The following is an 11,639-nucleotide window of genomic DNA, read 5'->3' as shown; positions in this document are numbered from 1 at the left end:
TGAGGTCACCGAAATGTGCGTGACCTTCTCTTACATCAAATTGGGTACTAAAGCCCTATGTCAATTTTTATGTACAACGGTAAAAAACACAATTAAAATCCATTTCTGATCACTTTTTTTCATTTTAACGCAAATTTTTTTTTTGACAAGACAACATTTTTTAGATGAATCAACTATGGTCCCCTTGGAACGAGCTGTCAAGTAAGAGCTTTTCTGTCAAGAAGGACCGCGAGGTTAATTTTTCAAAATTGATTTAAAAATCCATTTTAAATCTTTGTGGTCGTACAAAGGGTCATTGTACTCAGAAAAACAAGCTTTATCGCTGTAAACAATAATATCAACAATCTAAGCTTCATTTTAGGACCCAATTCAGCGGAACAGTCTTCGGGTGAAAGATGTTGCTCGATTCACTGCTCCGAAGAACGAGGCAATTTCCCAAAACGTCTCGCTTTGTTTTTCTCCGGCTGGCGCGCACAGATTACAACTCTTCTTGTTCCAGGCGTCCTCGCGACCACTCTGGAACCAGCGGCGCGGTTTAAAGTACTGTTTGTCACGACATTTTCCGAATCTTTTCCATTAGGCACTGTCCAATCCACGCAGAACTGAATCACTTATCGACCTGTTGAAATGAAATGGTCGCGGGAACAGCTGCCCGTCGATTCTCACCTTTCTACGAAATCCTTCATGCAGGGCACTACGCTGGACAGTCGCTTCGTGTTCCTCGCCGGCTGTCGGTCCGTGGCTCACACATTACCTGGCATATTCGCTAAAAGAAATATTTAAAATAATTGATGGGTTTTCTTAACCACGCTTTTCAAAACAAAACGCGACCCGACGAAACGTCAAAACAAAACCAACACTCTGAATGAAATTACACAGATTCGGCTAAATGGAGGAATCGGGTCTCAAGGTTCTGGAGCGGATCCAAATCCGTTTCGAAAACCTGAAGTGGCACCCCCCTAGAAAATATCAATACTCGTAAGATAAAAGAAATCATCCCGACCAAAATAAAATTCCGGTACGTGGAAACCCTGACCCACGCCTACTCCCACTCATGGCTTTCTGATATACAGCCTTGACTCCCACTCTGCTCGCTCGCCAACCAGCTGATTTTGACAGGGGCTGACTTTGTTTTGAACTTCGTCGGACTCGTTTTGTGTTTTGGCTTCGTCGGGCTAAATTTGTGCGTGATTTAAAAATAGGTTCTCCCGAAAAAGCAGGAAACAAGTTGTTTGAAAACAATTCCCGACTCTATCGCGTTTGTTTGTTGATTCGTGTCCGCGTGTGTTTGTTTGTGTGCTGATTTCTCCAGCAAATTCATCAAGTGCTTTACCCCTTCTCACCAGGTAAGTGAGCTCTCTTTGTTTCGTGCTGCCACAACACAAATCTCAATCTGTGTCTGGAAACTTGCTCTTCCCTTAAATGGAACGCTGGACATTCGCGATATCTGTACCTGCTACTACTGGTTTGTGCCGTTCCGTTCCCAACCCCCCAAACAACTCGTGAGAGGTTCTGTTAGTTCCTGGTTCTCATCTCCCTCGACATCCAGCGGATAACTTCTTTCGTTTTCAGGGTCATTCTTTGTTCGGCATGAAGTCGAATAAATTTGATGTGTCGCGATTCGCATGATTTTTCGCTTGGAGGAACTACTGTAGATTTATTGATTTTGTTTTGCACCCAAACCAAAAACCTCTGACTTGGAATGCCAGTAGCAAAGCATGACACTGATTGGTAGCTGGTCTGTCATTTAATGCATTCTGATACTCGATGTCAGGGGTACTGTTAAAATTTGTCAGACCATTTTGCTTCTCAAATTAGTGTGCTCGAGCAATAAGTTCTTTCCGTAACAAGGAACGATGCGAAGAATAGTTCGGAAGCGTGCAGCCACACTGCTGGGAATAACCAAAAGAGGAAAACCAGGGGTCATCAGCAGGACGAACTATACTGAAAGGTACTTTGTACTGGCAACGCTTTTGTTGTCTGGATCTTCGTTGCTGGATTTGGTGGGATCCTTATTAGGACGATTGCGATTGTACTTTTCTTGGATGAGAAATCCTCGCTAAGGAGAGAATTTATCGTTGGTCGGTTTGTTTTACTCGTATAAAAATAATTTATCTTCCTAAAAAACAATGATAAAAATTATGTTGGTGGTTATGCTAAAACATGACCAGTATGACAAAGCATATGTGTTTTATAAAAGTTAAAAAAGTTCGTTGATTTGATTAAAACGTCTGTACCCAAGTAGCACACTTTGTTCGCCAAAAGATTTCCGAACTTGTTGTTGAACTCATTTACTATGTTTTCCCAACGTCCCTGAGAACTCTTGAACGCTGGAAAAAGCGCACGTTTTTCTGTTGTTAAACATCTCTTAACCCGTTAGAAATGTGCGTGGTTTAATTAAGTTTTACCAGCGCACGTCCTACTTGCATAGAGAACGTTTGTTGAACATGTCATAAGAACTCTTGACTATAAGATTCTGAACCGGGTTGGATAACGTCGTTAGAACCGTTTAGCAACATTCTGCCTTTAAGATTCAGGAGGGAGTTAGGCAAACGTTTTTATAACCGTTCAAGAACATATCGTGGCAGACAAGAATGTTTAACAGGCTTTTCATAAAATATGTTCAAGGTGTTCGCTCAAAAGTTATTTTTTCTTCATTTAATCCTTTATTTGTGAGAAATGTCGCTTTACGATATTTAACTTCCAGTTTTTTTTGTAATTTATTAGTTTGGACAGGGATACGCCATTTATGAATGATGGATAATAAAAAAAAATCAACCATAAAAAATCATTCAATTTCTTAATTATGCCTTTGGGATTTTTTTTTCAATTATGTTTGAGTGCTAATTAACATCGCTTGCTACTACTTCTACTCTACTACTGCTTCTGGTTACCGGTGCTGCATTTTCAGCTTTCCTTTTTGATGAAGAATGCTCAGGGCAAGTATCGAACTCAAGATCACTCCAAATGTCAAGTCCGGGCGCGCGTCTGCTTTTTTCCACGAGGGGTTATGTTGGATGAGCAGGCCAAACGTCAATTAGAAGTCTGCGGTCATCTAGGTTTTACCAAGTTCACTAACAGTTTGCCAAAACTTCTTTCGAACATAAGCTGTTTCTATTTTTAGAACTATCCTTGCTTGTTTCGTCAACATGTCCTTGCTCGGTGTTTAGAACACGAACGCGAACTTCACATAAACAACTAGTTTACGAGAAATCCCAGCCGAAGCCAAAGGTCAAATCTACTATGTTATGACGTTTAGCAAACTGAAATGAAACATCATGTCTGCAAATGTCATTTTGCTTTTCGAGTTCTACAAGCATGTTGCATTGAGGTCAGAATAATCTTCAAAATGAACTGTTCGTAATCCGTTGCTAGATTTGGCATTTGTGTTACACAGCCATGTTGAACAATGGTTTTTTGGTCAAAATGTGAACAATTGACCAAATTTTTGACACTTGTCCAATAATTAACGAATAAAAACACTTATGCAGCAATTGTTGAACAACAAAATAAAGAGCGATGTTTTTCTTGCTACTTGGGTAAGAAAAGGCTGTGCATTTGTATAAAATTCAAATAAATCTATTTGCGGTCATGAAAACTCATCAGAAATTGCGTTTTTGAAGACTAAAGAAATAAGTTTCGATTGATATTTTTTCAAAGTTTTTAAAAGTCTGTGCAGCTCTAAAAATGTCTGGCACAAGCTCAAATGTCTGTAAAACACATACAAATCTATGCTTCTGGCATCATTCCCGAGCAGACGGTAATAACTTTGGAATAACATTTTTAGATGTTTGAAAATACTATATTTAAAGTTTTTTATAACAAGTTTTGTTAGGGTATTTTAACCATTAGTGGACCCCCTAGTAGAGCCGACGCGCATTTTTCACAATTTTTCAATATTTTTAGCCTTTTTTCATAACCCTTTGTACAAACCACTGAAATCTGAAGTCTTTTGAACAATTTTGACTATTTGTTTCATCAGTAATTTGTTTTTGAGCAGAAAAAAAGCCATTTGAAAAAAAAAGTTTTTTTGCCTGTTATGGACCCCCTTTTCCTATAGTGGACCCGGGTCCATAATCCGATTGTGGACCCGGGTCCACTATAGGAAAACTATTATTTTTATACCAAATTTAATCGATATTCGGTGTTTTGATGCATGGTGGAGGTCTTATGATAGATAATGAATAAAAGATGGATTTTCCATCAAAAATAAATATGTTTTGTTAACAAATTTTGCTTAAAACAACAAAAAACCTAACAGACATTTAAACACATTTATTTCCGAAAAAGATCAAAGAAAACGTTTCAAAAACAACTGTAAACATTAAAATGATTATAAAAAGTAATTTTGATGCACATTTTTCCATATAAATTACATAAATAGTTGACCGAAACAAAACAATAGATTTGTTTACAGCTGCTGATAAAACTACGCATGTTAATTTCAAAAATGTTTTGTTATAGATTTATTATTATAAAATATCATTTCAAACTTTGATTATGATGCTTCAGTTAAGTACAATTAACTAAAGTTTTTGATTAATTATACATTCTTACGGCTTCAGCATTTTTGATACTTTTAACATGAAAACAGCTATATTTATACTCATAATTGAAAAAAATATGCAATTAGGTTGATTACAACAAGCATTTATTGTATGTTTAGGAGAAACTTTTGCTTAAATACACAGTTTTCTTCATTTTTGAAGGTTAAATTAACAGGGGTCCACTTTTGGAAAAGTTAGGATTTTCGTTGTCCTATATTGGACCCCCCTAATTTTTGCTTGGAAATGAGCAGTTCTTCGCTTTATTTTAGTATAGTTGATAAAACTTACATTATTTCGACTTGCTGAAGTTAAATAATCAGTCAAAAAATGATTGGATAGTTAATTCAATCATAAAATATAAAAGCAGTTTTGTTGTGAAAATGCTAGTGGCCATGGCTGATTTCAGAAGTCGAACTCAAAACACTTATTTTGGCAAAAAGGACAATGCAATGCCAGTCAACATTGTTTTAAATGATGCTGAACATGCCAATTAAAAGATTTGCAGACAAAAACACGCTTGAAATTGTGATTTTATTGATTTTTTCATCAAAAACCCTTCAGAGGGTCCACTATAGGAAAGGGGTCCACTAATGGATAACGTACCCTATTTACCGTTATGATTTTTTTGTTATTGGATTTTATTGTAATAACAGACTATTTTTATTTTTTTTTAAACTAGTCCAATCATCACAATAACATTTGAAGTTATTCTTCCATAACAAAAAATGTTATTCCCATGTTATAATTGACAAAGCGAGCGCGTGGTCGTAAAAAGTATTCGGAGTGAAAAGTGATTTTTTTTTGTGTGTGCCTTTTGTTTCGCAATTTTGTCCGTTATTAGTTTTTCCATAAAATTGTCCATACAAATTTGGCAGCTGTCCATACAAAAATGATGCATGAAAATTCAAAAATCTGTATCTTTTGAAGGAATTTTATGAGCGATTTGGTGTCTTGGGCAAAGTTGTAGGTATGGATATGGACTACACTGAAAAAAATGATACACGGTAAAAAATATTTGGGGATTTTTTATTTAACTTTTTATCACTAAAACTTGATTTGCGAAAAAACACTATTTTAATTTTTTATATGTTTTGCAGGACATCAAATGCCAACTTTTCAGAAATTTTCAGGTTGTGCAAAAAATCTTTGACCGAGTTATGATTTTTTAAACAATACCTTACTTTGTGATCCCTTTAAGAATGCACGAGTTAGTTTTTAAAATGTTGAGCTCAAAAGTATCACAAATGCTTCAATATTTTTTCGAAATATTTTTGAACAAATGCTTCAATATTTTTTCGAAATATTTTTGAACAAATGCTTCAATATTTTTTCAAAATATTTTTGAATGGTTTTTTTTATGTTTTCTACATTTGACAAAAAAATCAAAATTTTCAATAATTGTATTATTTGCCAATGAAAAAGTATATGAAAAAAATTGGCTTAAGCAATTATTACCATAAGAAATGGAAAAAAAACAATACGTTTCATCAAATTAAGGGGTTACATACATGTAAGAAATCATAAAATTTCATAATTCAGAAAATTTATTGAATCCTCTGAAAAGATGATTTTCAATCACTCCTGAAAGTTTCATGAAGATATTTCATGAATAAACTGAGTTAGAGGCGATTTTAACTCAAAATTTTGCCATGCGCAAAGCGGACTGTCAAACTTTGTTTGCGTTTTTCTCTAAACACCGAGTTGATTTACGGGTGCCACGATATCTCGAGATGCAATGGACCAAATTGGCTGAAATCTGAGGTGAAGACTCTTCAGACATATCCCGTGTGCATGACGAAGCCCGATTCTGAAATTTTACTTTTAAAAAAATACAAAAATCAAAAACTAACGATTTTTTATATGAAAAACATAAAAATATTTTTATCTTTTTTTAAAATAAACTTTTTAAAAATCGGCCTTCGTAATGCACACAGGACCGGTTTAACGAGTCTTCACCAAAATTTTGAGCCGATTTGGTCAAGGCAGTGTTGAGATATCGTGGCACCCGTTTTTTGCAACTGCTAACTTCAACTAGCTATATCTCGGCAATGATACACCCAAATGTCTTCAAATTTGTTTTGATAATAGATGAAAATGTATATTTTAATGCAATGAAAACAGATTGAAATTAAAATTAAGTGTGTGCTCACACCAACCTCTGATTTTTTTGTTGATGTACATGTATGTAACCCCTTAAAAGAAACAAGAAATCTGAAAGATTTTTTTTATGTGAAAAAGTAGAAAACTGTACAATTATATTTTTATTTTGAATTGTAGGAACCTAGCCATATTTTCAATGGCAATTTTCTGACCTATCCCGTTCTTAAAATAAGTTGACTTTAATTATGTAAACTCGCCCAATGTCTTTACCACTCCACCAGTGACTTGATGTAGGCCCGAAGCTGCGAGCCAGTGAAAAACGAAAACTATTTTAAGATTTTTGTTGTTGGGTGGTGGTGGAGGTGGCGTTCTTTTTCAGACCGACAACCTGCGCCCTTAGGGGTCGTGCATAAACCACATGGTCTCCTTAGGGGGGGGGGAGGGGGTCCGAAATCCGACCGAAAAAAACCATGAAAAGCCATGGGGGGGAGGGGGGGGTCGACGGCTGACCACGTGGCCTTTAAAAAAAATCTTTTCTTAAAAAAAATACGCGCTTTGAATTTACTTATATGCATACATTTTTTGTTACACTTCAAAACCATACAATTATTGTGTTTAAAATTATTACTTATATTTCAATGTCATAATATTTTCCAATTCAATATTGAATTATATATTTCGGCAGATTCATATCAATACTTTGAGCCTGTAATTGAATGTACACTTTTTAATACTCATGTAACTACGTTTTGCAAAAGTTTGAAAGCTGTTAAAAAACAAAATGACAGTATCCAAAGTTAATATACCCTAAAAAATGCGTACCAATATGCAAACACAATTTCATTTTTTTGTTGATGGTATCAAGTAGCTAAAAATGTGCTTGCAAATTTGCATTGAAAGTAGGTAGATGTAGTCTTCGATAGTTCTATTTTGGAACAACTTAAAAAATAAATATTGCTGACAATTTTATAAGATTTTCGTAACAAGGCAAAAAATTAAATATGTTTTATAAATGAAGTGTCTAAAAATGATTCTCTGCGAAAAAAAAATTCAAAATCTCAGATCTTAGCTAATTACCGTAGCTGGTCCTATAAGTGATCAAAGAATCTTAATCGAAAGATTTCCTTTTGACACTTAAAACAAACTCAAGATATCTTGTATCTCCTCTCTCATGCAATATTTTTTTTAATTACAAAGGAACTAAAAACCCCAATTTCAGGATTATCGCGCAAAATTTCAGTTTCACTACCTTATTTGCAAGTGCGTCTTACATTAAAAAATAACCAGTAACGAAAAAAGGAACCACGGTGTTCAAAATATCGTTATTATGAAAAAAAATATGCAATCCGAGATTTTGGGGTCTATCGATTCCTTACACCATAGCGCATCTCTGTGCAAAAAATAAAAACATTCGCTGATGTAGTTTTCGAGATACAGCCCTTTTAAGATGTTACATCCGATTTTTAATAAGAAAACCAAAACAATCAATACAATTTTAGCACTTTAAAGAATATGCAGTTCGAGATAATGATGCTTTTTGCTTCATATGACTGTCAAGTATCTCTGGGCCAAGTTTCAGAAGGTTTGCTGATGTAGTTCTCGAGATACAGCCATTTTAAAATGTTATTTCCGATTTTTTCAAAGAAAATCCATAAAGTCAATACAATTTCAGCACTTTAAAGAATATGCATTTCGAGATAATGATGCTATTTGCTTTATTTGACTGTCAAGTATCTCTGGGCCAAGTTTCAGAAGGTTTGCTGATGTAGTTCTCGAGATACAGCCCTTTTAAAATGTTATTTCCGATTTTTTCAAAGAAAATCCATAAAATCAATACAATTTCAGCACTTTAAAGAATATGCATTTCGAGATAATGATGCTTTTGCTTCATATGACTGTCAAGTATCTCTGGGCCAAGTTTCAGAAGGTTTGCTGATGTAGTTCTCGAGATACAGCCCTTTTAAAATGTTATTTCCGATTTTTTCAAAGAAAATCCATGAAATCAATTTAATTTCAGCATTTTAAAGAATATGCATTTCGAGATAATGATGTTTTTTGCTTCATATGACTGTCAAGTATCTCTGGGCCAAGTTTCAGAAGGTTTGCTGATGTAGTTCTCGAGATACAGCCCTTTTAAAATGTTATTTCCGATTTTTTCAAAGAAAATCCATGAAATCAATTTAATTTCAGCATTTTAAAGAATATGCATTTCGAGATAATGATGCTTTTTGCTTTATTTGACTGTCAAGTATCTCTGGGCCAAGTTTCAGAAGGTTTGCTGATGTAGTTCTCGAGATACAGCCCTTTTAAAATGTTATTTCCGATTTTTTCAAAGAAAATCCATAAAATCAATACAATTTCAGCACTTTAAAGAATATGCATTTCGAGATAATGATGCTATTTGCTTTATATGACTGTCAAGTATCTCTGGGCCAAGTTTCAGAAGGTTTGCTGATGTAGTTCTCGAGATACAGCCCTTTTAAAATGTTATTTCCGATTTTTTCAAAGAAAATCCATGAAATCAATACAATTTCAGCACTTTAAAGAATATGCATTTCGAGATAATGATGCTTTTTGCTTCATATGACTGTCAAGTATCTCTGGGCCAAGTTTCAGAAGGTTTGCTGATGTAGTTCTCGAGATACAGCCCTTTTAAAATGTTATTTCCGATTTTTTCAAAGAAAATCCATAAAGTCAATACAATTTCAGCACTTTAAAGAATATGCATTTCGAGATAATGATGCTATTTGCTTTATTTGACTGTCAAGTATCTCTGGGCCAAGTTTCAGAAGGTTTGCTGATGTAGTTCTCGAGATACAGCCCTTTTAAAATGTTATTTCCGATTTTTTCAAAGAAAATCCATAAAATCAATACAATTTCAGCACTTTAAAGAATATGCATTTCGAGATAATGATGCTTTTTGCTTCATATGACTGTCAAGTATCTCTGGGCCAAGTTTCAGAAGGTTTGCTGATGTAGTTCTCGAGATACAGCCCTTTTAAAATGTTATTTCCGATTTTTTCAAAGAAAATCCATGAAATCAATACAATTTCAGCACTTTAAAGAATATGCATTTCGAGATAATGATGCTTTTTGCTTCATATGACTGTCAAGTATCTCTGGGCCAAGTTTCAGAAGGTTTGCTGATGTAGTTCTCGAGATACAGCCCTTTTAAAATGTTATTTCCGATTTTTTCAAAGAAAATCCATGAAATCAATTTAATTTCAGCATTTTAAAGAATATGCATTTCGAGATAATGATGCTTTTTGCTTTATATGACTGTCAAGTATCTCTGGGCCAAGTTTCAGAAGGTTTGCTGATGTAGTTCTCGAGATACAGCCATTTTAAAATGTTATTTCCGATTTTTTCAAAGAAAATCTATAACATCAATACAATTTCAGCATTTGTAAGAATATGCAATCCGAGATAATGATGAATTTTGCTTCATATGACTGTCAAGCATCTCTGGGCTAAGTTTCAGAAGGTTTGCTGATGTTGTTTTTGAGGAACAGCCGAATTAATTTGCTATTTCCGACTTTTAACACCGATTAAATATAGATTTTCTTTGAAAAAGTCGGAAATAACATTTTAAAATGGCTGTATCTCGAGAACTACATCAGCAAACCTTCTGAAACTTGGCCCAGAGATACTTGACAGTCATATGAAGCAAAAAACATCATTATCTTGAAATGCATATTCTGTAAAGTGCTGAAATTGTATTGATTGTTTTGGTTTTCTTATTAAAAATCGGATGTAACATCTTAAAAGGGCTGTATCTCGAAAACTACATCAGCGAATGTTTTTATTTTTTGCACAGAGATGCGCTATGGTGTAAGGAATCGATAGACCCCAAAATCTCGGAGTGCATATTTTTTTTCATAATAACGGTATTTTGAGCACCGTGGGAACGATACATACTTTAAGATTCACCAAAAAATTTGATGAATATTTTGGTCTAAAATATATTCCTAATTTCATGGGTTACACAATTCGGATTGTTATATTACATAACATTTCATAAAATACACGTTTACTATCCATCGTAAAAGTTGTAGGTATTTTTTCAGTTTTTTTTATGTTAATAGGGACCATCTCTTGAGCCAAAGAGAAACATGGGCAAACATTTTAGATTTTTAGAGAAAAAAACGAGCTTCAAGCAAACATTGTTTTTGTTTCTCAATTAATTTAAAGATTAAAAAATAGGGGCCAAAGGTGCCCTTTCCTGAAAATATTAGTTTTTCTTTAAGCTGAAAAAATATACTATACCCTCAACTTCATATTTGAGATAAAACCACTCAAATATATAGACACATTAAAATAATTTAAGTTTTAAAGAGTCACTTAATTTTCAAATTCCTATATCAATTTGTGAAATAAATTTCAATACAATGCCGTCAAGATCAACATAAATAAAATTCATTAAAAAAGATGGAACGGTACTTTCAACTCGCTGGTTCTCGGGCATAACTCAACCAACCGGGACATTTTTTTTTGAGTGAATTATAAGGATGTCTAGATGATCCTTAAACTTTGCAGAACTCGATATGATCAAATCTGTAATTTATACGATCAAAAACGTCGTTACAACTTTGGTTTGCTCTAGTAAAAAATAACGCCCAAAAATCCGCGGAGACAGGCCCGAAAGTTGAGTTGAAGTTACCGTTCCAATGTTTTAGGGAGGCTTTGGCATCCGTGTATATTGGACATGCGTTGGGCGTCCCAGTGTTAATAATTTCAAAGGTATTGAAAAGATTGAAAAATTAACATATTTAATATTTTTTTGTATTTATTTTGAGGTAAAGTTGGATCAAAAATCTTAAATCGTAGATAAATGCCTATTTAAACAACTGAAAAAAATGTAAAATTAATTCCAAATTTTAGCTCAATCTTTTATAAATTTATCAAAACACGTAGTCGATAGCAAAATCAATTTAAAGTAAGAGTAAGACTTAAACAATTTGGATGTCCATGACTAAAAGAACGATTTTTAGC

General features: G+C 34.1%; 1 protein-coding gene across 6 annotated transcripts in view; it reads left to right on the top strand.

Annotated features, from left to right (window-relative positions):
• Positions 1–1,123: 1,123 nt before the first annotated feature.
• The window catches only part of LOC6042686 (T-complex protein 11-like protein 1), a 36,611-nt gene continuing 26,095 nt past the window's right edge, over positions 1,124–11,639 (top strand). For all 6 annotated transcript variants that reach the window (XM_038258553.1, XM_038258552.1, XM_001853399.2 and 3 more), the window contains exon 1: positions 1,124–1,346. The gene's annotated coding sequence lies outside the window, so the exon portion shown is untranslated. The remainder of the gene's footprint in view (positions 1,347–11,639) is intronic.

Source organism: Culex quinquefasciatus, chromosome 1, assembly GCF_015732765.1.
Source record: "Culex quinquefasciatus strain JHB chromosome 1, VPISU_Cqui_1.0_pri_paternal, whole genome shotgun sequence".
NCBI classification, from domain to species: Eukaryota; Metazoa; Arthropoda; class Insecta; order Diptera; family Culicidae; genus Culex; species Culex quinquefasciatus.
The sequence above is the reverse complement of the archived record's forward strand: the minus strand, read 5'-3'. Positions and strand labels throughout refer to the sequence as shown.